This window comes from Filicampus tigris, chromosome 8, assembly GCF_054856515.1.
Source record: "Filicampus tigris isolate MCC_2025a chromosome 8, RoL_Ftig_1.0, whole genome shotgun sequence".
Taxonomy (NCBI): Eukaryota; Metazoa; Chordata; class Actinopteri; order Syngnathiformes; family Syngnathidae; genus Filicampus; species Filicampus tigris.
The window spans coordinates 23,001,894-23,029,641 of record NC_141224.1 but is presented as its reverse complement, the minus strand read 5'-3'; the positions used below and the strand labels follow the sequence as shown (position 1 = coordinate 23,029,641).

Below are 27,748 nucleotides of genomic sequence, written 5' to 3'. Positions count from 1 at the left end.
AATAGACACACAATAAAGAAATCCTATATATCACAGGCTTGTGAGGAAATGTAAGGAGGCATTGGGACCGGACGATGTGAGTGTGCATGTGCGTGTGTTGTACGTGCGTGCGCGTGTAATGAGCAGTGAGCTAGCGTACCAGGCTAAAATCGGATGACTTATACCAAGCTCTACTTGATTCTCAAGTTAATTATGCACCAATGGCCCGTAGGAGATTTCAAGATGCACTTAGGGGTGTTGGTTGTCGTCACTCAACGGGGAAGAGGAGGAAGCGTTGCCGCAGGAGAGTGTTTCGGACCAGGTGGGCTACCCATTTCAGGGCGCTTCGGACACTGGTCGTGATAGCTGGTCAGCTTTGCCAGGACTCTATGCTATCACCCCGCTTTGAGGGAGGTAGTCCACCTTTTGGGGACGCGGCCGCGCTGTGCTGGCTAGTTGGCGATCAAACAAGAATTTGAAGTTCCCGGCGTGTGCCGTGGTTAGTCAATGGGTGAATCAAAAGTAACAAAAGAAGGGCAAAGTTCTGACCCGGGACGGATCAGAGGGTGGCTGGTGACAGAGGAGAGTTAGTAAGCCACGCTAAAAAGGGTGTAGAAAGTTCACAAGAGTTTCCAAACAGTGTGAAGTTCAAGAGAGCAAGTGTCCAAAAAGAGGTTTTCTTTTCAGGAGACAGAGCGTTTTTTTTTTTTTCCGTAGAGAGAGAGAGAAATTCTCCACGGCCTTTTATAAGGGACATGCGCATGTTAATGAAGGGGGCTAGCCCCAGTTGTGACCAGCACGTCCAGGTGTTCTGTGGTTGCCTTGGAAAGACCAGGTGTTGGTCCTTCTCTGTCTCTCCAAAGGCTGGGTGCTGGCACTTCAAAAGGGCCAACTATGTGTATTCCATGTCTGGCCAAGGAGGATCGGGGGCCAAGCCCCTGTGTTCACCCGATCCGACATCCATTTTCGTTACACCTGGAAAAAATGACAAATGACGTATGACGGAAGGGTACCCTTGCTGCTGACGGATGACGGACGCTCAATTTTTAGTAAACCCCCCAGCTCTGGTAAACTTGATGTTGTGGGTATTGTGACAGCTTGTGTGTGATGTGTGAGTGTGTTTGTGGGCACGCGTAAGGAAAAGATCAGAAGACCTTTGTCTCCCTCTGATGTGTGTTGTTGGGCTACTGGGCTCCCCCTTTTGGATGATGTGTGACAACCGCGATCCCGGAGGCAACTCCGGCCTTGGAGAAACAGCTCCCCTGTGTCTCCCGACTATGGTTAGGTGACAAAAACCTGAACGGATAACACTGATAAAATTGACATTGGCTGTACAGATTCGCGATGTACGGCCTACATGTTTGAAATGGTGTTTCCACTTGTAAAAATTACGCCAAAAGCGTACAACTTGATAGGTATGTTAAGTGGAGCAACACATCAGCCAGAGGTAAAGGCTCGAGTTGCTTGTTGCTACTTAAGTCGCACCAGCTTGCTAACAACAAGCTTCGGCTCACGACCGCTGTGGCTAAACACATTGTGGAGTCGCTCCTAAATCAGTAATCGTCACCTCCATGGTAGTAAATAAGATACTCTTCTGTTCTGACAAGTATCGTTCTTACGAAGGGATGAAGAGGAAAGTGGAGAAGCCATGCTAAATGCGAAGCTAAGCTAAGATTGACATGGCTAGCACATTTAACACTGGAATTAACATCTTGGGTGATCGAGTATCCTTTTAAGACATGTGGCTGGAACTGCGTTAATCCAACTTTCAACAATAAAATAGACAAATGAATAAGTGTCAAGACTGTGAAGAGAAAATCTAGTCACTAAGCAGAACTGGACTGGAAATGAATTAGGGTACGTTACACCACATGTCAGTCAGGATGAGTGGCCTATCAGGTTAAAATGTGTTAATATAGTGTAAAACATTTACAATATCAGTCATGTTATTTGTTTTCACAACAGAATTCTGAGTTTTGATTTTGAGTTTTGAGGCCTGCACAATAAATGTTTTCAAATTACATTACAGAAATGCTTATCTTCATTTATGTATTCTAAATCAATACCGCTTTGCTTCCTGATAGAACAATATAGTTGGATGCTGCACACAATGTGATTTAAAAAAATTTAAATCATATAAAAAGGAAAACAATTTTTCATTTGTTATATTGTTATATTCTTACCTTTTTTAATAGAACCCTTGCTTCAGGTCCCTGGGATTAACCTACAAAAAAATATCTACAAAATTAGAAAATTGCTCCTCAAATTAAGCCATTGATTTGTAAAACTGCTCCGCAAAGAAAAAAATATTCTGATCCTTGAAGTATAATGAAAAATCCCAAATTATTCTAACACTGCTTGTTAAGTACCACATCAGCAACAGTTATTTGTGTTAAAGTATGATTTAGAGCAGGGGTCCTCAAGCACCGGGCCGCGGACTGGTATGGAGCTGCAGGCCATTTTGGTGTGGGCCGCGGTGGGCCGCACAGATGACAGAAAAACAAGAAAACGTAAAGTACCTCTGGTTTATCTAGTATCCGAGTGAAAAATATTTTATTTTGAAACGTGATCAGATTCTCTCCGTTACATCCATCTATGACCGACTCTTAACGCATGTCAAGTTGTCTCCGTCACGTTACGCTAATTTTAAATGCACAAGCTAGAAAATTAATAAAATAAACAGACGTATTTGGAAAGTTTCTTTGCAATGGGGAAAAGACCCAGTGAGAATTCAACACAGGAGCCTATGCCCAAGAAGAAAAAGAAGGGTACATTTCACAGACAATACCAGAAGACCTACTTGATATATGGATTTATGGCGACAGGTGATTCCCAACGCAGGAAGGAAGCCCACTCTGCACAACTATATGTGCAGTCAATGCAGACTTCAAAACTGATTAAGTGCCTTGAGAGCATCATACTTGGTGGCTAACCCCTTTGCTATGACTAAAAAGTCATTCAACACTGATGGAAAACAAAACTGTGCATTTGGGAACATCACTCCCCCACACCCAACCCCCAGGCCGCTAAGGGAATAGACTTGTATGAACCAGTCCGTGGCAGAAAAAAGGTTGGGTACCACTGATTTAGAATATAAAACGCAAGAGTAGACCCACATGATTGAAAATTCAGTTGAGTTTGACCTTGACATGTGCTGCCAATCTCTGAAAACGTGCACAAAAAAAAATGCATAAGCTAAACTGTCAGTTGTGTATAAGAATCATCACTAAATTACAGTGGGCTGTCATGTTGATTTCTGATGACACTAAGTTCAATGTCAAACTTTGGGTTTTTCCCTTTTCCTGTTCAAGGTAAAAGCAGCAGTCATCTTTACATCACCAATTGGGATATGGCCAAAAATGTAATGTTTGACATTTGTCCTATTATTTACAGTGGCTTTACACCACTTGTAAATGTTAAAGCAACTGATTGTTATGAAAGCCCATGTTTTAAGGAATATAAATGGAGCCATGTTTTTTTTTCTGAAGATAACGGTTCACGCACCATACATCAATCCCTCCCACAGTCACTAAGTGTGAATCAATGCTGGCTGCAGAAAAAGTCAGTCCTGTCACTACACTATCAGTGATGAGGTTAAAGCATTTTAGCGCAAAAACATATTTGATGGGATCTCATTTGCGTTAAATTGAACAAACAGAAATAAATCATTGAGTTGCTCACTCAAGGAACGTGAAGGGGGCTTTCCATTCTATTGAAGGTCTTTATGACACTGAGTGTGTGTGTGTGTGTGTGTGTGTGTGTGTGGTGGGTGGGGGTAGGGGGTTTCAGGGGGTGTTAAAATAACACAGTAAATGACTGCATCAGATGATGACAAATACAGAGTGGGAACAGATACAGGAGTTCAATATTTGCAGTTAACATTTAAAATGCCATACTTTTATTTTACAAGGTGCACTTCTGTGACTCATTTGGTCTCACACTGAGCTCATACTGATATTCCGTATTTTCTGGACTATACGTCGCTCCGGAGTACAAGTCGCACCAGCCATAAAATGCATAATACAGAAGAAAAAAACATATATAAGTCGCACTGGAGTATAAATTGAATAGTTGAATTTGTGTGACATTTTTAAGGGTGAATGAGTTGAATGTGTGGGAAGTCTGAATTTTGGGTGTGTTGAAAAGCTTAAACGGGAGTCACGGGATGAACTGATTCCAAAATATCCATTGGAAATCATTGTACTTTTATTGCTTATAACGTCCAAAAATGGCAATCAATTGGCACCAAAATTTATGTGGACATCTCTACTAATGCCCACTTCAACATATCAAAAGGATTAACCTCTCCGTGGTCGGACACTGTTTTAGTCAACAGAACTGTCAAAGCGAGCATTACCACCACGCATGCCTTCCTCGCGTGACGTAGACCGCTGAGACCGAAAACATAACATAAGAAATTTGTTGTAAACCTAATCACAAAAAAGACCTTAAATCACTACAGAATCTTTTGAGGTGGGCATTTTAGTACTAATGTCATTTTTACATGCAAACCTATTATATAAGTGCCAATGTTAAGCTCACCCAAGTGTCACTTTAATGTGAGTTGAATGAGCTGAATGTTGTGAATTTTTTCAAATTGGAATGATGTAAAAGTGAAATGTTGAATCTGCAATTGGGAATGAATGGTGAATTTTTGTGGCTTTTTTAAGGGTGAATACGTTGAATTTTTGGGAAGTAGGAATTGTGGGTGTGTTGAAAAGCTTTACCAATGTGAGTTAATGAGTTCAATCTTGTGAATTTGAAATTGGAATGGTGGAAATGGTAAATGTTGAAAGTGCCATTGGAAATGAATGTTTTTTGTGGGGGGAAAATGGGTAATATTGGGGAAATGGTAAATTTGGGGAACGAAAAAAAATACTACCCAGGAAGGCATGAATTTTCTGAATGTTTTGAAACTTGAATGAAGTCAATCGGGTGAAAAATGTGGAAGGAGATGCACGCCAAAAAAGTGGAGTGGAATAATAAGTGGTTGTTTGGTGTATTGTTTGCTATCTTTGAAAAGGAAAGGGATACGATGTAATGTGTTAATAATTTCACACATAAGTTGCTCCAGAGTATAAGTCGCCTACCCGGCCAAACTATGAAAAAAAACGGGACTTATTGTCCGCAAAATACGGTACTCATTCTATCCAAAGCACTTTAGTAAAAAGTATGAATTAGCATGTAAGACAGTATATTTTTCAAAAAACTGCAATGGGATCTCCACTAATTTCCATTTGTAACCAATCTGGCAACAATGTTATCATTTCTGATTAAATTTCACATCATTAAGATGTTCGTTTCCGACTCTTGGTTTAAGGCCTGATTAATTTCCCCCATTTGATAAATGGTGCGAGCTGGACAGCATTCTAATATTGGGTTGACTGGTGTATTATAAGAAAGTTGCATATTACATCCACTTTCGACACACTTGTTCTCTTCAGTGTCACGGATGATCAAGGGTCTCATTTATCAACCATGCGTATGCAAAGAGGTGTGTGTGTGCGTATGAACTTTCCCATGCAAACCATGGGATTTCTCAATTGGAAATTGTGCATAGGAATGTGTCAATTTAAGCACAAACCTGACTGTGCGCACACAACCTAGTAGTAGAACAATAAAACTACAAACAGAACGCAAGTTGATATCTCTCAAGAGCCTGTCCCACACCCCAATGCCGTCACCATTCCAAGAAGAGTGAGGATCAATGAGATTTTAGGTTTTTCTTTTTAAAATGAGAAGTTTTTAAAGCGTATGTGGGAAAAATAATATCATCATTCAATATTTTAAAGTTTCCATACCATTTATGATGTGCGTGCAACAATCTGTACCAGTGGCTCGCTGATTTGCAGTGCTTGCCGTGCTTGTCAGTTGATACTGTACTTTATTTCATTTATGGATTTGGTTGTGTCTCAATGATTTTGCAGCACTGCCTCTTGAGAACATTATATTATTAACATGTTTATTTAAATTTTTGCTAATTGCTGAAGGTGGATTCACTTTTCAAAAGAAATCACTTGTCATATTTGTTAAAACAGTCATTATGATTTGACACTAATACAGTATATGATAAAAATGATCTGTGAAAATAACAGATGTCTCTCGCGCCATCTGGTGTCTCGAACTTTATATAAAGGAAAACCACCACGGATGACCGTTTAGCACATCCGCATCACAATACAGAGATCAAGTGTTCGGATCGGGACTCCGGCCTTCCTGTGTCGGGTTTCCTCTCACATTCCAACAAACACAAAACATGTTATGGTAGGTTAATTGAACACTCTAAATTGTGCATAAGTGTAATGTGAGTGTGAATGATTGTGTGTCTATGTGTGCCCTGCGATTGGCTGGCTACCGGGCCAGGTTGTGCCCCGGCTACTGCCTGAAGACAGCTGGCTCCCGCATGCCTCGCGAGGATAAGCGGTTCAGAGACAGAAGGCGTGACTAACAAGAGATCAACTTGTTGCGCATTTGCGGGCACACTCATCCCCGGCACAACCCCACGGCCTTGCACTGGCCTGTTACCTTGTTATCCGCCAAAAAAAACACCTTAATCGAAATTGAGTGTGTATATAAACACATTTAGTGTTACTCAGTGTTTTATAAACCTTCAGTGTTATATGCTTTAAATTATATTATAATGTAATATATTATATTATAATATTATACACTAAATTCTTAAAAACAGTTTGAAGGTTTTGCTCCACGTGCATCAAGCAAACCTACACCCAATTTCTGTTTTGCAATTTGGGCATAAGCGAGTGGAAGAAATACACTCAATAAAGAAGGCGTTTGAGCATTGGCCAGTTCTGGTTTCTGTAATAAATGTACAAGCCAAATTCCAGAGAAAGTTGGAAAAAAAAGAAACTTCATTTAAAGTGTTTGAAAGCTTGTTTAGTGTGTTTACTAAAAGGATACACTTATAATAACTGAGGTCACAACCCACTGACTTCAATTAAATACAATAACAATCTATGACAAAATTGTCTGGGAGATGGTAGGCTACTTGGTGGTCAAATGAAATTTCTTGTTTTGGCTGAATATTTTTTTTTCCAACTGTAGAAGAAGAAGAGCGAGAATTTTTTAATAGAGTACATAGAAACAGCTTTATTTGGAATTTCCATAACTTTAATATATTAAAACATCAATACGCTACCCCTTTATGTTGTTACATAAATGTAGTCCAAGACAAAAACGGATGATTAGTAATGATCATTTTTGCATCAGCTTCTTGAAATGCAAGGGCACAAATATTGGTGATGAAGATGACCATTATAATTATCTCAGCAAAAGATGTTGTTACACTCATGTGTGAAATTAAAAGGAGACACAATCTTTCTTTTTCCTTGTTTAGCAAACAAGCATCTCCATAGTGATAAGGGAACTTTTCTCCAAATCCAGGGACGATATTACAACATCTGCTGATTAAATTCCAAGGGTGGAGCAGAAAATGGTGAGGGAAAATAAGTAGCATGTTTACACATGATGACTGCAATAAAGGTGTAATACTTAACACAATCCAAATTATAGTCGTCACTGAGCTATAATCACATCTTAGTATTTACTCTTAAATCAGAAAATGCCAGTTCAGATGAGACGATCCTGCATGGTTTAATGGATTTTTAACTGTATCTATCTTCAACTTCATTTTTATTACAGATAAATAATTGTTAAGTATAAGTTGGCTGGGAGGAGATGGCTTCCAGCTTGAAAGAACCTTTACCCTATTTGGCAGACTCACAAGGTAATGTGTCGTAAATGTCCGCTATTCCACTCCATAAACTCCTAATTTAGAAATGCCCAGTTTATGATCTCCCTCACAAAGAACACCACCTACCTGTCCTGTCATTTTCCTCCGCGCTGGGTTGACTCACATTCTTCCTTGCACCATTCTCTGTGTGGGATGTACACACGGTGTGATTTCAGGCAGTTTACCAGCATGGAACCAGCGCAGGGTATCATGTTGTCTCTGTCCATGCCTCTGAGGGCTTGTTGTTTCATTGCACAAAACTATCTCTGTGGACTCCATCCATCCATCCATCATCCATACCGCTTATCCTCACAAAGGTCGCGGGCGTGCTGGAGCCTATCCCAGCTGTCTTTGGGCAGTAGACGGGGGACACCCTGAATTGGTTGCCAGCCAATCGCAAGGCACACAGAGACAAACAACCATTCACACTCACAATCACACCTAGGGGCAATTTAGAGAGTCCAATCAATTTACCATGCATGTTTTTGGAATGTGGGAGGAAACCAGGGGACCCGGAGAAAACACGGAGGCACGGGGAGAACATGCAAACTCCACACAAGGAGGCCAGAGCCGGGATTGAACCCACGACCTCTGAACTGTGAGGCGGACGTGCTAACCAGTCGATCACCGTGCCGCCCTCTGTGGACTCATAATCTAAATAAATCTCGAAAGAACATATGTCAAAGTCAAGGCCCGCGGGCCACATCTGGCCTGCGAGAAGGTTTTCTGCGGCCCCTGGGATGATAGTTCTTTATTATTAGATCCGACCCGCAGCCCGTCGGTGTGGGTAGCAGATGTGATCAGGTCCTTTGCGCCTGCCGATGACGTCACACTTTAAAATATATTGTAGCGTCTTCCAAGAACACAGACATAGTTTAATTATCACGTTTTTATGAGTCCAACCGGTTACTGTGGGCCGCAGCCGACGCCAATACAGTACGACAACCGTTCAGTCAAAAAAGAGCATCGGCTCTCCTCTTCGTCCTCCGCTACTCTCGCTCACATGCCCTCCCATCCAGCAAGCCGCACGATGCATTCATTAACCTCGGAAACAACACAACTTGACCAGACACAAATTCGACCACAACAGAGATAACCCAATTCATTAGACTATTTCTGTAATATATTTCTTTCAATGTTTGCCACGCCCTGACTGTTGTTAAAACGAACATTACCTGCTACTTTTGCGAAGATCGTCCTTCGGTCGTCGACGTGCCGACTGAAGACTTCTTGTCACTGTTTGGTGGCTTTCAGAATCGGATTGTGGTGAAAGGTTATTCAGAGTAAAACACGCTTTATTAAGAAATACTTCATGTTAGAAATCTCACGTTGTTTTATTCTTAGTAATTGTTGGCATTTGATAAATTCATTGAGTTTCGAAGTAGTACTGAGATGTCCCACACTGTGAGCAGGCATTGAACGCTCCTCGAGCGCTAAGTGTTGATAGTGAGAGACGTGGTTTCTTTTCTTTTTCCTCCTTCGACACTGCTAGCTAGTAGTTTGTTCGTGCCAGCAAACTCAGTAGTTGCAGATTGCCCGTGTTTCGCCACGTTTGTTGTTGTGTGTAAATGTTAAAAGGTGAGTTTAATCATTTAGGTTCATGTGGGATAACTGCTGTTCATAATAGCCTAGATATATTCTTGTGAGTGATGTCACGTTGATGAACACTGGTTAGTTATTTCGGCTAGTATGCTAACTATTCTAGTGAAGAAACGTGTGAATGTGTATTGTATGTATTGTTTGGCTGTTTAATTGCTTAATACAGTGAATTGTAATGTTTAGGCATATTAATAGATATGCATTGGATGATGTTGCTAGGTTATTCTTTGTCTGTGTTGTTCGCCGAGCACAATAAATAGACGTGTGAAGTGGAATACGGGCCTGTGTTTTCTGACAGGAGCACCCACATTCATACCTTGCCACTCTAAAATAGAGTCAGCTGGTGACATCATACCAATCATACGATCCTCTCCGTTTTACTTCACATTATGTACAGTTCATACAATCTTGCAGCTCGAGTCAACCAGAAAATGGTTTCCAGTTTGGTAGGAGAAACGCAAACGTTCCACTGATCTTCTTCCACAAGACGGGCAGCGGCTTCTTCAAGTGACGTACAAGGTGCCTCACAAGAGTAGCAGTAATGAACTTGATTTTATTTTTTATTTAGTAACTCCGAACATAAAAACAGAACAGCCAGGGGGGTGAGAAACATAGAGGCAAAGAAATATATTACAGAAATATAAAGTGTGACATCATCAGCAGGCGCAAAGGACCCGATCCAATCTGGACATTTAAAAAAATGTCAATGAACATTCTATCATTCTCTTGGCTTGTCGCAATTTTTTTTATTTGGCCCTCTGTCCATTTGACTTTGACAAACCTGCTCGAAAGTGTGGCTCAATGCTCAGAAGCTAGTGTATGGTTTTGTAAGTTCACTGTTTGATTGGCATTCTGAAGCTGTATACTAGAGCTGTTCGATTTTGCCTAATAAGAAAAATCTGATTATTTTCTCTCAAACCCGATTTTACGATTATGATTTCTTTGTAAAATAAAAAATAATGAAAATGAAGTATTTTGAATGTCTTTTATTTAAATTTTTCTTTCTTTGAACCCAAAATGTCAGTCAATTTAAGTTCAATGAAGGGGCTCGGCTGGCTAAAATGCAAACTCCTACCAGCCCGACCAGAGCAGGGATGTTTCAGAATGGTTAAGCTCTGTTCCAGGCAATTTCCAAGTTTCAATCCTGGGCCCCTAGCTCACCATTGACCTGGCCAATTCCGTCAGTTGAGCATACGCTCCACTTCACTTCCTCACTCACTCGGCAGTCGGCTCAGATAGTCGGTTCCTGCAGCAAACAATCCCCCACGTGTCACTTTCTCCTCGGTCAGCGGACAATCGCTTCCGCATTTCAGCAATTGGATTGAACGCATTACTCACATGACCACATGACAAACATGAAAGTAACCACCGGAAAACAGAGATCTTAATACGAAGAGAATAGTAACAGAAAGTACAAATACAAAGAGAATGTACAAACAGAACACAATACGGAAAGTACAAATGGGCTACACTTAGATACACCAAAAATAACAAAATCGAACATGCCGATTTCAACGATTTTGACATCGTTTTATCCAGAAAATTTGGTTACGGTTCAAAATCGCTTAATCGAGCATCCCTACTGTATACGTATCCTGTTCATATGCTGCCCTCACAAGAAAGGGATGCCATTGTTGTCAATGAAGATTTCTAATAAACACATGCTGTCTTGTCGAGATATCAACTCTCTAGTGCGCTAACCACTCATTCAAATCGTATTAATGGCAGAGCTGGGCATTCCGTCCCAGTGACGAGACAATCCGTCCTAACAATCCGGACGGACGCCCATTTTGTGGACGGATGGACGGCGGACGAGAAGTCTTTTAAAAAGGATGGCCTAGCAAGGATGGAAGTGGGTTTTCATTCATCCCTAACCAGGTCAAGTATGGACTGAACGTGTTGTGTTGTTTTTTTTTTTTTAAAAAAGCAAGACCACTGCATGTTGTCTTCTACGGAGCCACCTTCAATAATTGCCTGCACAACGCTTTTCATGTGCTTCCCAGTAGTCACATTGCACATTCTTATTCTGCCCACTCGCGGTTCAACACATGAAATGCCACCATGGATAATGCCACAGCAGTCAAGACGCCTTTGAGAAACATGACCACCCTGTCTTGTGTGTATAATGACGGAATGTAAGGACGTAAGCATTTTAAAAGGACGAGGACAGACGGGGTCGGAGGACGATCATTTTCATGAATAAAGATGGAGGGACGAGGGCGGAAGGATATCCAGGTCTCGAACGGAGGACGGACCAGCAAAAAAGGGTCAAGTGCCCAACTCAGATTAATGATCCAGATTTCAGAACGTTGCTGTAAAAAAATCACCCTCTCGTTTTGACACGATTTCATGTGGCGAGGAAATGTTTCGCTGATGAAATCCTAAGACAAGTCTAGTTCAAAGCGCCAGCTCTTTTCATGCATATAACAATGTAATCTAACTTGGAGAAAGAAATCACAGATTTTGTGTGTGTGGTGGGGGGGTAGTATTGCCTCTGATTTTCTTGTATTTCATTAGGGTTTTTTGAATGATATGATGATGTATTAGTGGCATGGTGACTGAGTGGTTTGCATGACATGCCAAGACATCCAGCCGCAAGTTCAATGACACGACCACAAGATCGAACTGCGGCCTAAAGCCTGGTTCACACGACAGGATAATCGACCCAATTTTTGCCCCGAGTGCCCCCTCCCACCAATTTTAGGTCGGGACCATCCCTCGTAATGGCTCTAAAGGTAATCTTAGCAGGTGATCCTGCCGTGTGTAGTGTGCTCAGCCTGATCGCAAGGACATCTGACCTCAAATCAGGGATATTCAACATGTTGGATTTTTTGGCCCGACTTCGCACCATGTGTGCTATGCCCCTAGGATAAACGAGCATGAAGCTGGTTCACAGTGACGTACAGCCAATCAGAAAGCGAGGTGACGGGCGGCAAAGAAGCGAGATGGGAATCCAAAATTAAAACAGTCAAGACGCAACATAGCCCAACGTCTTCTCCTTGTGTCACTTTTTTCCACCAAAATAATTTGCAAAACCATCAAGACACGGCCTGAGACCCTTGCCGCCTTTTCATCCGCCATGTTTGTTCACAGCGAAGTCTTGTTTAATCTCGAGGGGTTTTGTGAGATTTTCCGTCTGACGTGAGAATATCTGTGAATGAATGTTGTTCGTGGGTGATGTGTTGATCTTGCCATGTGGCTGCAAACCACACATGGTACATACAAAACTGTAATACGCATGATTTTTTTCTAGTCACGTGTGGGGTCTCTCGGAGTTTGGAAGTCGGCCGATGATTTTAAAATCCTGCCGTGTGAACCAGTTTTAAGGTATCCTGCTGTCAAGTGCACGTATGGACACCCTTATGTTTGAACATGGTGTTTGTTGTGGACAATCCAAGACAAGCAAGAAGTCAAGTGACAGAAACCCACTCAGTTTCTGACTGGAGCCCCCTTTCTACCAAACACGCCCTTCCAGGTCTCACTGTCATTGCCCACGTGAGCATTAAAGTCCCCCAGCAAAACAATGGAGTCCCCAGTGGGAGCGTTCTTCGGAACCCCATCCAAGGACCCCAAAAACGTCAGATACTCTGAACTGTTGTTTGTTGCATAAGCATAAACAAGGCGGAGGGAGGCCACCCTTTCGTCCACCGGGGCCAACCCAAAGTTACAGGCACCAAGCCAGGTACAATAAGTATGCCGACAGCTGCTCGGTGTCTCTCTCCATGGGCAACTCCACAGTTGAATAGAGTTCAACCCCTCTCGAAAGAACCGGTAATAGAGCTCAAGCTATATGTCGAGGTGAGCCTGACTATGTCTAGCTGGAACTTCTCAACCTCGCACATCAGCTCAGTCTCCTTCCCTACCAGAGAGGTGACATTCACATCCCCAGATTAAGATTCTATTCCTGTATCCAGCCTCCACCCAGCTCGCAGCCGACGATTATAGCCCCTATAGTGAGCCCATTAGAAGGGGGACCCATGCATGTTAAGTGTAAACAAGCACAAATTCAGGATCATAAATTTGATAATTAATAAAGTGTACATTTCCTGCATCACTCGTGTAACCAGCAGAAATAGTCATTACATAAATTCAACAACCACATTCACATATTTGACATTTAGATCATATGTATGCATGCTCTTGTGTGCTCCTAAAGTCCATTCTGATCCAAAGCAAACATTAATTTATGTTTTAATTTATTGCTTTCATTGTTTTTGTTGTTGTATTCTTGCTATTTTATGTTACATGTAAAGTGCTCTGTTACAGCTGCAGCGGTTGTGAAATGTGCTAAATAAATAAAGTTGTATTGTTTTGTATTTGGATTGTGGCCCCAATTGATTTCATGCTGTTTCACATGAAATGCATAATACTTTGCTAGTTTCACCGAAAACTCTGAGCTTTCCCATAGTGATGTTCAGTTACTGGTCTCAATGGCATCTTCCAAAAGCCTCAAACATCTGTTTTACATTGAGCATCTTTGTCTTACCACTGAGCACACAATGGTGCCTGTGCTCTTTAACTTTTTCCCGCAACATATTTTTTTATCGACTGTGGGAAAATGTTTGATGTGGTGGTGTGGTAGTCAGCACCCTTTGACGTACTGCCTCCATTTTATCAGTGCATGTGCACCAATGGTGAACTGAAATGTGGTGTGGCGAGGTGACTATTTCCTAAATTCACCACACTGGCGAACTGCCATTTTGGCTTACCAAAATCGCCCTGGAGTAACCGTCATCAAAAGCTCTGGCTTCAGAGCAGAAAATCTGCATCAGGATGTCAGTCAAGTACCGAATTTCACTGGCCCGCCAGTCCCTTTCGGTTCGCAATCATGGCCCCAGTTCAGGGAAGAAAACCCATCCAGCTGCGGACGGTGAAGAGCTAGCGGTTGTCAGAATTGTCTGTAGGCAAATGAAATAATCCCACAATTTACTGCACCGCCGGTGACACATATGACTAGTAACAGTATAATCACAACATTGCTTGTCAATCCAATGTTAATCATTGCTGAGATATTGTCACGTGGTAGAGTGGTCGTTTCCCAACCCCGAAGTTGTGGGATCGATCCCCGGCCATTGTGACCACGTCGAAGTATCCTTGAGCAAGATACTGAACCCCCAGTTGCTACTAATGCTGCGTCATCAGTACGTAGATGAGGTATAGTGTAAAGTGCTTTGAGTACCCAAGGTAGAAAAGTGCTATATAAGTGACAGCCCATTTACCATTTGCCATACCAGAATGGAAGCACATTTGAAAATTGCATCCGTTTCTCCACCAAGTGTGAGTGTCAATGTCGTGGTTAACGTGTGAAAATGAGAGTGTTGCTGAACATTCAACTAAGTGCAGCCCTGTAGTTTGTAGCTTGATCAAAATCAAACCACCTACAGTATATCTCACAGGACAACATATCATTGAATAGAGATTTGTGACATGAATAAAATCAGCCAGAGTTTGTTACGTTTATTTTGGCACAGAGGTCATTTTAAACATAATTAAAGGGGAAGTCAACCCAAAAACGTTCTTTACAGTAATATGTAATACCCCGATGATTGGTTGTTTGTTGCGCCCTGATAGGGTGAGAGTAGTGCTCAATTGTTCACATGTGCAGCTTAGAGGGAACAATGCAAGGGAAACCTCACAAAGTAGATATTTTTTCCAAGTAACGCCTCATAATATATTGGACTCTCTGGCTCCATTAAAAAATATGGGGCCTAAAGACCACAAAGGGAACACTTGTCAAGTCTTATTCAGGCAAATCTTGTCGAGTCTTATTCAGGCAAATCGTCATTACCCATGTACTTTATTTAAAACACTTGATTCTGCACTTAATGTCATGTTTGGTCTGTGTTGTTTTTGGGGGGTTTTTTTGGTTTCATGTTTGTCTCAGTGTTTCTGTGTCTGTCTCGTCAGTGATTATTGGGTCCACCTGTGTGCATTCCACTCCCTAGTGTTAGCCAATCAGCTCCCTTCTACCTCGTGTGTTTTGTCCAGGTGTTTCTCGTTGTCTCGCCAGTATGCTTGTATTTCAGTTCCTAGTTTTTGTTCAGTCCTGGTCGGGTCATTGTTGTTGTTGTCTGTCCCTGTCGGTTGTCGTTGCTGTTTGCGGTGGTGTCTACTGTCTAGTGGCATCAAAGACCGTTTGTCTCACCGAGTTGCTATTTCGTCCAATCAACTCTCTTTGCCATGCCAAGTCCTCTCTCTCGGCCACGCCATACCACACCAAGTCAACTCTCTCAACCAAGTCAAGCCAAGCTTCGTCACCACGCCGAGCCAAGCCTTGTCTCCAAGCCAAGCCTCGTCACCCTGTCCATTGTATTTCCCTGCACCGCTTGCCAATTCATTAAAATCTCTTAAACTGTCCCCTCTAGTGGTTCAACACATGTAATACCATGGATTACACCAGATGCCCATTTCACTGACAACTGACAGAAACATGCCCAGCCTGTCTTGTGTGTGTAATCCGGGATAAAGTATGTACGAGGCATGCGAAAAAGGTGGATAGCATTTTGTTTTGTTACATTTAGTGCATACTTTATCCCTTTGCATGCAAAGTATGTCCTTGTCTGGTAGTAGAGTAAAAATCTCTACAAACCGTCATTCATGCTCATGCCAGCGTCGCCATACAATTAAAGCTACGACTCGCAAGTGGAAGTCTTTCATTATCCTGCGATATTTTTTAATAATTATTTTTGTTGCAAAATAATGCCCCCCAAAAAAACAACGGAAAACCTATTGCGTTATAACGCCAACATTTTTCAATAAAACGCAACAGTATTGTGTTACAACGCAATCTTCAATAGTAGTGTGATGTCCGGCGGTGGTTGTGATGTACGGACACTTTTTGCGGGGGGACGTTTTTTTGAACAGATTGTTGAAATGTAAGGACGTAAGCGCTTTAAAAACACAGGGACGGAGGATGATTATTTCATGAATAAGGGTGCCCAGGTCGCGGACGGAGGACGGAGCGGCATAATAGGGAAAAGTGCCCATCTCTGATCATAACTTCCAGAGATGGGCATTCGAATACTAACAGAAGCCTGTTTTAGAATCGTAGGCGGACCGGCCTATAGGCGATTACTATTTTTTCCAGGCAAACAAAAAGGCAGATAGATGGATGGAGGAAGGGTACCCCGGCTGTAGGCCGTTTATCATAAACGAACCGCAACGTTTTACTAAAATGCCCAGCTCTGACAATTGTAACAATAGGTATTAAATTTAAAAACTAAACAACATGCTAATGATGCAGGTTACACCTTTAGATCAATTCTGTTCTCACTCCAAAAAAATAATCTAACCAATATTTCTGGTCATTTGTGGAGCAAGTCTTTCTTGTATTACAAACAAAAATGTAAAATTCCTCCACAGACCAATTTTTCTATTTAAAGCTCAATTGCTATAAACAGGTGACAATTGGAAAAACAAGTTACTTTTAAAGTAATGCATGTCATTGGAGTTGTAATGAGATTTGTTTTGAAATGAAACATTTACTATTGGTGTAAGGTTTCTAATTTTTCTGACAACGTTCTTTTTTCAGTGAAGAGAAACTCTCTTAGTGCTCCACCCCCCGCTGCTGTTGAAGGATGGTGTCCCAGGTGTGTGGGAGCATGTACGCCCCCTCATCTCTGCTAATGGTCTTGTCTCCACGCCTCCTTATTTCAATTGTCTACTTGATCGATCTTTGGAATTGATTGGTTTCTGATGTGATGACTTTCCCTTTCTCCCAGTCTATGATGTCATTCTTTCTTCTGTAGTGGTCTGTTATGGCTAATTTCCAGAGCTGGGCATTGGCCCTCTGTCACCGGTTTCCGCCCTGCATATTCAATCGACCCGCGTGGTCCCAGTCGGTCGATGCCGATTGGCTGTCACCGGTGAAGGACGGGGCGGGACCACGTAGGTCGATTGAATATGCAGGACGGAAACTGGGGAGAGAGGGCCGATGCCCTGCTAATTTCTTTGTTTTTTTTGTTCTGCATTTTGTTTTGGTGTTCTAGTGTCCTGTTGTTTCTTTTTCACATTCTGTTTGGTGCTTTTTTTTGCGGGTGCTGAATGTTTGTCCAGGTTCTCCAATATAATAATTTTAATAATAATTTTATTGCATAATTTGCATGGGATTTCGTAGATGATATTGCATTTCTTGTCAGGTGTCATGGTGTCTTTTGGGTACACAGGTTCTTGTCATAATTTCTGGTGCGATTTTACTACAGTATGTATTTGATGTTTTTCCATGATGCGTTGGGTTCTATAATTCCTCTGACATATGGAAGTGTTATTGTGTCCTTGTTTTCACTGTTGATTACTTTGATTGATTACTAATTACTGATACGTTGATTACTACTTATTGCTTTTTTTCTGTTGTTGGTTTTGTGTGGCTTGTTTTCTTTTGCTGACGGCCCATTTAAAATATTAGCCGAGTGTGTGGTGTATATAGTTTTCTTCCTTCTGTCTGTCCTTATTTTTCTGTTATGATGTTAGTGTATGAGGTTGTATGAGGTTAAGGTATGTTATGAAGTTGTATAGTGTTCTGACTACGGAAAGTTTGTGTGCCGTGGTATGCTCTGACTTCCTGAGGAGGTACTGGTCAGTATGTGTGGGTTTCCTATACAGTATATTATTGTTTTTATGCTGCCGCCTTCCTGGTGGTGAATGTTTTAAGTCCAGAAAAGATATGGTCTGTTGTGTTTCTTCTTCGTGTCTGAATAGGATATTTACTGTTTATGGTGTTCAGGTTATCAGTGAGTTCTTGTGTGTGTGCCGTCTTTATTTCCAGTATGTCATCTCATCTATGTATCGTTTCCAGAGTGTGGGTTTGTAATGCAACGGTCCAGTTTGAATTACTTTAGTTCCCAGATGAAAAAACTGCTCATAATTGCGGATAGTGGGTCTCCCATTGCGAAGTCTTCTTTTTGTTTGTTGATTATTGTCCTGTATTGAAAGTAGGTGGATTTGGCAACTAAATAATATTATAATGTTGTTGTAATAATGTTGAATATTGGTGACTGTCAGGTTTGTGTATGCTTTGAGTATTTTGTACTGTTTTAATCTTTCCGTGACTATGTGTAGTGTGACATCTACTGGGGTTTTTGTGAATAGTGAAATGACATAGTCTGATATGAGTATTTCATCCTTTTTAACTGTGATGTTTTGTAGTCCTTTTGCCAAATGTTGTGAATTCTTGCAATGAGGTTCTGTTTGTCCAAGGAATTGGGCTACCAGACAATGTATTGATCAACTTCAAGCGGTGCTAAACGCTGCTGTCTATATCAGGGACAATGGTGTTCCCAAGTCATCAGGCTGCCCCTGGTTGTTATCTGTAGGCGTAAGGAATAAAAAACATTTGAAATTATTAAATAAAAACTAGCAGCTCAGTTTTGGCTATTTATTGTAACTAAAATACTTTACCCCAAAAAAAGTCATGACAATGTCCTGCAATGTTCTGTGCATCACAGGGTATTATTAAAGAGGAAGTCGATGCAAACACCTTTTTTTTGTAATTTGTTCTATGCAAGCCCATTAGTTGAAACAGGGCATTCTGATAAATATTGCGTTTGTGGAATATGTGTTAATTCACTCGTTTTTAGCCATCTCTGGGGGTGGCCATTTTGTCTTCTGTTGACTGAAAATGACATCACAACTGAGGCGTGATTGGTCATTACCTTAAAAACTTTCACTTGACAAAGATGTGAGCAATCTGGAGATTTACCAGGCCCGTCCTCCTCTGATCCGGCAAAGCTGAGCAGGATCTTGCTCTCAGTAATCAGCAGTTCTAGCGACTTGCTCTAGTAAAGCAATAGTAGCCTGATAGACATGTTTCTCATTCCATTACAGATTAGTTCAGCCGTTGATGGCAATTTTGGTTTCCTCCTCCTGATTTCATTTATAAATCAACATAAGTCATAGAGGGCGGCATAGTGATCGACTGGTTAGCATGTCCGCCTCATAGTGCAGACGTTGTGGGTTCGATTCCGGCCCCGGCCTTCATGTGTGGAGTTTGCATGTTCTCCCTGTGCCTGCGTGGCTTTTCTCCGGGTACTCCGGTTTCCTCCCACATTCCAAAAACATGCACGGTAGGTTAACTCTAAATTGCCCCTGGGTGTGATTGTGAGTGCAGATGTTTGTTTGTTCTCTATGTGCCCTGTGATTGGCTGGCAACCAGTTCAGGGTGTACCCTGCCTACTGCCCGAGGACAGCTGGGATAGGGTCCAGCACGCCCATGACCCTTGTGAGGATAAGCGGATTGGATAATGGATGGATGGATGGAGAAGTCATTGAATGAAGAAATCTATTCATTTTCAAATCAGTTATTTCATTAGCCATTTACAGTAATAGGCTGGATAATCTATGTTGAACCACCATATCACCCTACAGGGGAATAGAACCCCTCCACTACTCGGGTTCCACCCTGATCAGGAGTTATTTTAGTAGAGATCACCGGCTCACTATACAATATCCCTTACGTGACAGCCATGATACAGCAAGATAACATGATTAAAATATCAGTTGCATCCAGTGTTACCCGCCCTCATGATTCCGACAGCCACCTCCTCGGCCAGAGGCCAGTTTATTGATGCTAAAGTCTGTTGCTTTGCGAGATGCCATTTGCGTATACACCACCTGTAAAGAATAGACATGTAGAGCAGTTTCTAAGAAAACATTGTACAAAGTAACTCATTTCCGCAAATTGCCATACGTTGTACGCAGTCTGTACTCATGTGCAAGTATTGCCTAGAGAGCCATTTGTTTCAATCTTTCCATTTACTCCTTTCCAACAGATTTTCTCAGCCACTATGACTAAATTGTATTGTATTGTATAAATCTTGAATTTGGGGCAAAAATGTCTGTTTGGAGCCATTTAAACATTGCGTTGCATGTGCATTTGACTTTATGTCCTTTGATTGGACTAGCAGGGAATCCTGACATCACTTTTGGAGTCTTGACGTAGTTGCACTGCCACCTTGGGGTATGCTCAGTCTCGTACATGCGCCCATAACAAGTTGGAGTTGGAATAGTAGCGTTTGCGAACATCCAAACATTGATTTTCAGATTAGTGATTTAACAGCATTGCCTTTTTGGTTAGTTTATATAGCATAGCTTGTCAGAGTATAGAAATGACTTATGCCGTAGTTTAGTCTCAGGTAGCATTGTTTAGTCAGACCACACCGAACCCTCTTCCCCCTCCCAAGCCTATGGGTCTTCCAAGAAAGGCCACCTTTGAACTTCGTTTTCAAAAATCATTGAGGGGTGGAGCAAGATTCTGGGAGGGGGGTGAGTGCCCCTTTAAACAATGGCCCGTGTTGTATTTTTCAATCAACAGACAATGAACAAGAATATGGTATTAATCATTTCAAACACAAAAGGTTTATGACAATGAAAACTATTGGCATACAAATGTTGGTCAATTGCATAACGAGAAGAGGCTTGTGTGACAGAGGCCAATTTACAAACGTGCTGTTTTAAACAAAGGCCATTATTTTAAGATTGTAATATACCCGAAACTTAATCTTTACTTCATTCTTTATAAATAATGACCTTCAAGTTGTACTTAAAGCTCTAAATTAGAAATGGAAAATAGAAAACATTTACCAAACATCTTTAACAGTCAGTGTTGGCTCGGTTTCTCTGTTAATCTTGAAGCTCTGTTGATTATGATCACTTGTGTACCGTGGCCAATATGTTGCTCTATCCAGACTGTGCATCACAAACAGTCTTTTTTTCCAAGCACAGATGCTTTTTCAGAATGTTAAAGACAGTTTCATATTACTCAGACCATTAAACAGCATTATTTTGGCCCTTGCATGTTAGTGCAGTGAGTGGAGCTGCAATTGTTGCAAATTGTGGAGTGAACCTTCTGTACCAGCATATGTGTCCAAGTAAGGGGCAAGCTTCCCTCTTGGTTCGAGATCAAGAGCAGTTCTTGATAGCATCCATTTTATCCACTTGAAGGCACACCTCTCCTCGTCCCAAAAGGCAACCCAGGTACCTTGCCGTACTGGCTCCGCCTCGTGCAACTTGATTGGGAGACCAATTCATTTAGCTGGAAAACGGCATTATAACATAAAATGGCCAATGTGGAAAAGGACATTATGCAATAAAATTGGACTTTGTAAAAAAAAAAAAAAAAAGAACTATGAATAGAAATGATGGAGCAACTTAAATTGAATTCCTTCAAGGACACTTGGCTTTTCATATTCTGAATTAATTGTTACGTTTTGGAAAATAGGCATATTGTTTGCCAAAGCAGCTGACAAATGATGCTCATGAGATTGAATGGAATTAGCTGCGCTACTCACCAGTCCAAAAAAAGGCACATGCAGCTTTTGTCACTTTAGCTGCCTGCACCAAAACATTAAATACCATGTTAATGAACCCGATTGGCCATGTAGCTTCACACGAAATACAACTACTGGCCAATCTATTTTGAACAATATGAAATAGAAAATCCAAGTGAAAACCAGGTTATGAGGTCATTTTTTTTCATCAAAGACCATGATGTGAAAGTTTTGCCTAATATAGGGAAGTTTGATTCCATCTTGCTAGCGAGGAGGAAAATGATGCTGAAGAAAATTGTCGGGACTCTAGCAAGCAAACGTCAATCATTACGTAAGGGCGTGGCTTCAATTTCAAATAAACACCAATCAGGGTCTAAACAAGGTGACATCCCATTATAACAACCTATCATACATCATAGACTACACGGGCTATTTTATTACTGAGTAGTGTTAATACAACTGTTTTTAACACAGTCCCTGAACTTTTAACACTGGCCGATTTGCCGTGTATATTTCATCAATAGGGCAACATTGTTTTTTTATGGGCACAATTCTTTACAGTGCGCATGAATTCATACATAAACTGTCAAGCGGAACATTCTTGGTGGTGAAGTGCCTCATAAACGAGTGAAAATGGTCAATACTATTACCGCCCATGTCAGGGCTCAAATGTGCTTCACACTCTTTTTTCTTCTTCTTCACAAGTAGCCACTAGCCATCTCTTTGCTCTGCTGATCCGCACCCTTAAAGACGAAGTCAACCCAAACATTTTTTTCAAGAATATTTTCTATGCAAGCCCACTAGTTGAAATAAGGCATTCTGATAAATATTGCGTTTGTGGAATAAGAGTCAATCCACCCGTTTTTAGCCATCTCTGGCGGCCGCCATTTTGTCACTTCTGTCAACTGAGAATGACATCACAACTGAGGCGTGATTGGTCATTACCTGAGCCCTGAGCAGTTGTGATGTCATTTTCATTCGACAGAAAGGACAAACTGGGCCCTGAGAAAGCTAAAAAGGGGTGGATTTTGCTGCTTAACTAATTCCATCCATCCATCCATTACCTGTACCGCTTATCCTCACAAGGGTCGCGGGGCGTGCTGGAGCCTATCCCAGCTGTCTTTGGGCAGTAGGCGGGGGACACCCTGAACTGGTTGCCAGCCAATCGCAGGGCACACAGAGACAAACATCCGCACTCACAATCACACCACAATCACACCTAGGGGCAATTTAGAGTATCCAATCAACTTACCATGCATGTTTTTGGAATGTGGGAGGAAACCGGAGTACCCGGAGAAAACCCACGCAGGCACGGGGAGAACATGCAAACTCCACACAGGGAGGCCGCAGCCGGGATCGAATCCACGACCTCTGAACTGTGAGGCGGACGTGCTAACCAGTCGACCACCGTGCCGCCATTAACTAATTCCACAAACGCAATATTAATCAGAATGCAGTGTTTCAACTATAGGGCCTGCTGGGGAACGCCGCCGCTGGTTTTGGGTCAGACCTGGACGCACTGCCAGCTGGTGGGACAACTTTGAGATGGAGGTCGTTCTCCCGGAGGAATGGCGTGAAAACTTTAGAATGTCACAGTCTTCACTTCTGTCTTTGTCTGAGCTATTACGTCCTCACATTGAGGGCCAATCTACCGTTATGCGATCACCAGTGAACGTAGTCAAGAAAGTTGCCAGTGCGCTGTACTATTTCACGAAGGGAGACTACAAAAAAAGCTAATGCGTTTGTTTGTCTAGGCATGTTGTCTCAAATATTATCTGACAGGTGTGTAAAGCAATAACTATGCACTTGGGACCTCAGTACATACAACTGCCAACAACTGAAAGTGCAGTACATTCACTTCTGGACAAATGTGAACAAACGCATGGTCTCCCCCAGTGACTCGGTGCTGTGGATGGTACGCATGTAGGAATAAAGCAACCATCGGCCAATTCCACTCCTTTTATGAATAGAAAGGGAAACTTCTCATTCAACATTCAGGCTGCTTGTGACTACAAGTACTGCTTCATGGACGTGGTGGTAAAGTGGCCTGGAAGCGTACATGACGCTCGTGTCTTCGCAAACTCTTCTCTCAATGACCCTTTCAAGAGTGGAAAAATCCCTCCTTGTCCAAGACAAATTGTGGAAAATGATGCACCTATTCCGGTTTACCTTTTGGGCGACCCGGCCCAATCCTTACTGCCTTATCTAAAGAAGGAATACGCAAATGGAGGGAGGACTGTTCAGGAGCAGTATTTTGGAGTTTCTTTGCGCAGACCGTGCATGGTATTGGAGTGTGTCTTCAGAAGGCTAAAAGGCCGGTTAGGGGCTTTGAAGAGACCAATGGACATCAATGTGCATGAACTGCCATTTGTCATTTATGCATGTTTCCGGCTCCATATTTACTGCAAGGCCTCTAAAGACACAATAGATGACAACCATGTTGCTGAAGCTGTTCAATATGACAAAGACAACCAGCCAGATTCCGAACCAGAAGTCAGAGGAGACAGCTTGACCAGCAAGGGAAAGAGGGTCAGAAGCGTTCTCAACCAGTATCTTGATCCATGAGAGACAATGTTGTGGGTGATGAGACAAATTTGGCGGATGTACTCAGCTCGTTAAATTGTTCATGATTCATGTTCACACTGCATGAAACTGCTGTTTGTACATTTTGCATAGATAATGCACATGTTTCTTTGAAAAAAACCAAACGTGCTTGTCAATGAGCATGCAAAATGTGTATACATCAAAATGAAAAAGTACAAATTAAACAAAGAGGCATTCTTGGCTTAATGCAAGCAATTACTGCATTCTGTAATTGTCTTTGAAAAGGGCTTGTGTAAATGAAAAAGTGGGGCCCTGTGCTCTCAGTATGTGTGTGGGATGTATCTGGTGCATTGATGGGGTGAGTGACATTTGTTGGTCTGCCAAGAGGGTGTAAATGTGTAAAATGCTTGATTTGAGTGGGTTAAGTGCAGAGATGTTGTGTGGGAACAATAATGCCCTTCTTGCATCATATGGTATGAAATGGGAAGGCTGTGGAGGAGGATGCTGTGCAGGAGGAGGCTGCAAAACGTGTCTCAGAAGAGAAAACCCGCATGCATGTTGTCAGTGTGTTGAGACTGTCAGTCATTTTTCAAAAAACGTGTCCAAAGCTCCATTTTCAGAGGCCTCAAACAGGGCCAGCATTTTTTGGGGACAGTCAATCCTCCTCTAATGCTTGGAGCCACTGTGTCTCCGCAGACAGCTTCCTCTTCAGACAGTTGTGTCTATGTCCCAGGGGCGGAGCTATGGGTGGGCGTGGGTGTGCACAGGTCCACCCAGATTGACAGACTGCCCACCCAGTGAGATTCATGAAAAAATATATTCTTTAACATTTTTAGTAAAGTATTATTAAATAATTTTTGAATTTGTGTTTCGTTGTGTTTTTTTATTTGATTGAATATTAAGAATGGCATAATCGTGGTTGTCTAAGGAAGATCTGCACTTCATATTATTCAGTTTGTCATTTTATTTGAAATACGATGCGTCGGGACAAGAGAATTGTGCTCAATGAGAGAAATATTCAGGCCTACCCTGATTTTTCCAGGCCCACCCATTAGCCACGTTCTGGCTCCGCCCCTGCTATGTCCTCAGGTTAGCCTTGAGATAAAGAAAAAAAAGAAATATTGTGAACAATATATATTTAGCTCACTGTAAAACAAGTCGTGTCATCCTTGAGTTACGTTTGCATTTCGCATGGCTCCCTCGTCATTCCTTCTCAGTTTAGATATTCAATATGTATTAATGAGGCGCCAAACAGCGTGAAACCGCTTGTTTTGAGTCTTGCTTCTATATTCGAACTGGAGTTCATATTTTGGCTTATCTACACAACTTTATTGTATACATACCTCAAGCAGTTCTCGCCTTTGTTCGACTGCGGGCGCCGGTGTACTGGTCTCCTGCTCGATGTCTGGCACAACATCACATCGCTCCACATTGCTCGAGGTTGATGTGCTGGGCGAGGAAACGCAATTGTCCAAGTCAGTTGTTTTGATGCCCCACGACGCGCGGCAGTAGCGGGGGAGCCACCCCTATTTGCTCACACAAGTCAAAGTACAAAAACATACAACTCTACCAAATCCGCTCCTGTGTCCGTTAATGATTGCCAGGTGGTACTTGCCTCGTATGGCCTTCATTTTGGTGGTGAGAACAGTCCGAGTTACCTCTCCCCTCACGTGGGGGAACTCAATCTATGTCTCTATGTCAGGATACTGCTTCAAAAACATGAACTACATACTTGGTTAAACAAGACTCCCAATCGATGCATTCGTGGGTCTTATTGGTTTTGTATTCCAGAACAATGTTTAAAAGCAGTTCTAACTACTTGTCGGTCCGCACGAACGAGCCTGGCCCCATGTTTTTGGTTTTGTGGAAGTGACGTCAAAGGACGGAAGATCCTTCTGAATGGACAGTATTTGGCTAAGTAATGCCGCCTAGAGGCTTGGCATGCTTGTAAATGCTTTTGAAAATGCACTTCCACGGTTTGGTATCGATGCGTTTTTTGGATGTGTATTCCTACACAGGCTAGGTGGGCGGGGTGTATATCCAAGTGTTAAAAAAAAGCCGGGAAAGTCACATGACCAGGCCTGGGAGTTGGAGGTATGCTGGTCAAATGACCAGTCCATGGGAGTTCTAATTTAAATGTATTCTTGTGTCTGTTTTACTCTATTATGTGGAAATGCATTGAATTTAGTGTTCTGGCTGTTTTGACAGAGAGTCAAGAAGAGCATCCATGCATTTATACAAAGGAAGGAAAGCCGTTGAACTTCCAGACTTCAGTGGATGATGTTATTTGAAGTGGTGACGTGTCTCGTATCCATTGATGAATCACAGAGGTGAATCAAAGGCTTTCACCCAAACAATGAGGTTTACTCATTAATTCTTCAAAACAAAATTGTGGTCGACAATGGGTTCTCAATGATGAGCTAAAGTCACAAAATACAAATGAAAGATTTGAAGGGATAGGGTTTGGGTTGATTTGGTCATCAAGAGCCAGATGCATCCAAGAAAAATTGAGCTGAACAACTGTCAGATATTTTGCTCTATTTTGCTCTTTGCAAAATGCTCTAAATGAAACTGTATCCATAAAATGTCTGACAGTCACAAGAGATCTCTCTGAAAAAGAAATGTGGACACAGTGAACTCAGATTTTTGTCATTGTCAAAAGTCAGTTTGGCTAACCCTAACCCAGCTGTGTTTTCATAGGCAGGTGAACATGCGCTCAGTGTAAAAACTGGCACACCTTTATTTTTGTGCCGCAGAGAGTCTAGTTTTGGAATTTGGCAGATTGCACTGCGTCATGCCGCACCTGACAATTTGGTGACAGAAAGTAGACGAGACCTTAGACTAGCTAAAATCAGACGCGTCTTTCTAACTGTGCCTGTCTACAAAAATAACAACAGAAGGAAAACTCCTTCTGCGCTTTGAAGTAGACTTGCGCTGCGCATGAAAATATGGCCCATTATGTAAATCAAATCAACTGGTGAGGGTTTTAATGATGCTTCTTAAAAAAATGTGAGTTGGGTTTTCAAAGTTGGTTACGGTTTCAAAATGTGAATGCAATTGTTGCCCTCATGATTAACATGCATGACATGCTGCGGCCACACACATTGTATGTGTAACATTGACTCACAAATTTCCCAGCAAAGTTTGAAGGTTGGTTCATCCACAAATGCCTAAAGGAATGTGTGTGTCAGACTGTCAGCAAATGTTATGGGCACTGTCATTGATAGGACATTGTGGAAACTCTTAAGAAAGATAATTACATTTAAAGAGCTTTAATAAATTCCATGGAAACCACTTTCATCTAAAAGCTCTATTAAAACCTGTCCAACCTGTCTTTCATGCCACAGGAAATGTTTAAGTAAAAAGAACATAGCAAGGAAGTACCTGGTTGCTGCTTCTAGGTGGCAGTGTAATCCGTTGCTGCAATGTGTAGAAGAAGCTCGGCGCTTTTTTTCCCATAGATATACAGGGGGAAGCCTCGGTTGTTTGACTACGTATGAAAACCAGGAGCCTCTTCGAATTCTCCTTTTTGCCTAGGAAATGTCCTTTCCTATCCTATCTGAGCGAGGATAGGATCATTTGAATTCTACAAATGCTTAGGAAAGGTGCCTGG

At 41.9% G+C, this 27,748-nt stretch overlaps 1 long non-coding RNA gene across 3 annotated transcripts; it reads right to left on the bottom strand.

The window, feature by feature from the left end:
• Nucleotides 1-25,615, bottom strand: LOC147144107 (uncharacterized). 3 transcript variants are annotated; one of them, XR_015087872.1, is made up of 4 exons: nucleotides 25,479-25,615; nucleotides 25,164-25,230; nucleotides 2,163-2,203; nucleotides 1-954 (listed from the first exon to the last, which is right to left on the bottom strand). It is a non-coding gene; the product is annotated as an uncharacterized LOC147144107 (long non-coding RNA). The 3 variants fall into 3 exon arrangements; XR_015087871.1 differs by lacking the exon at nucleotides 2,163-2,203; XR_015087873.1 differs by lacking the exons at nucleotides 1-954; nucleotides 2,163-2,203 and adding an exon at nucleotides 20,725-21,356.
• Nucleotides 25,616-27,748: the final 2,133 nt, after the last annotated feature.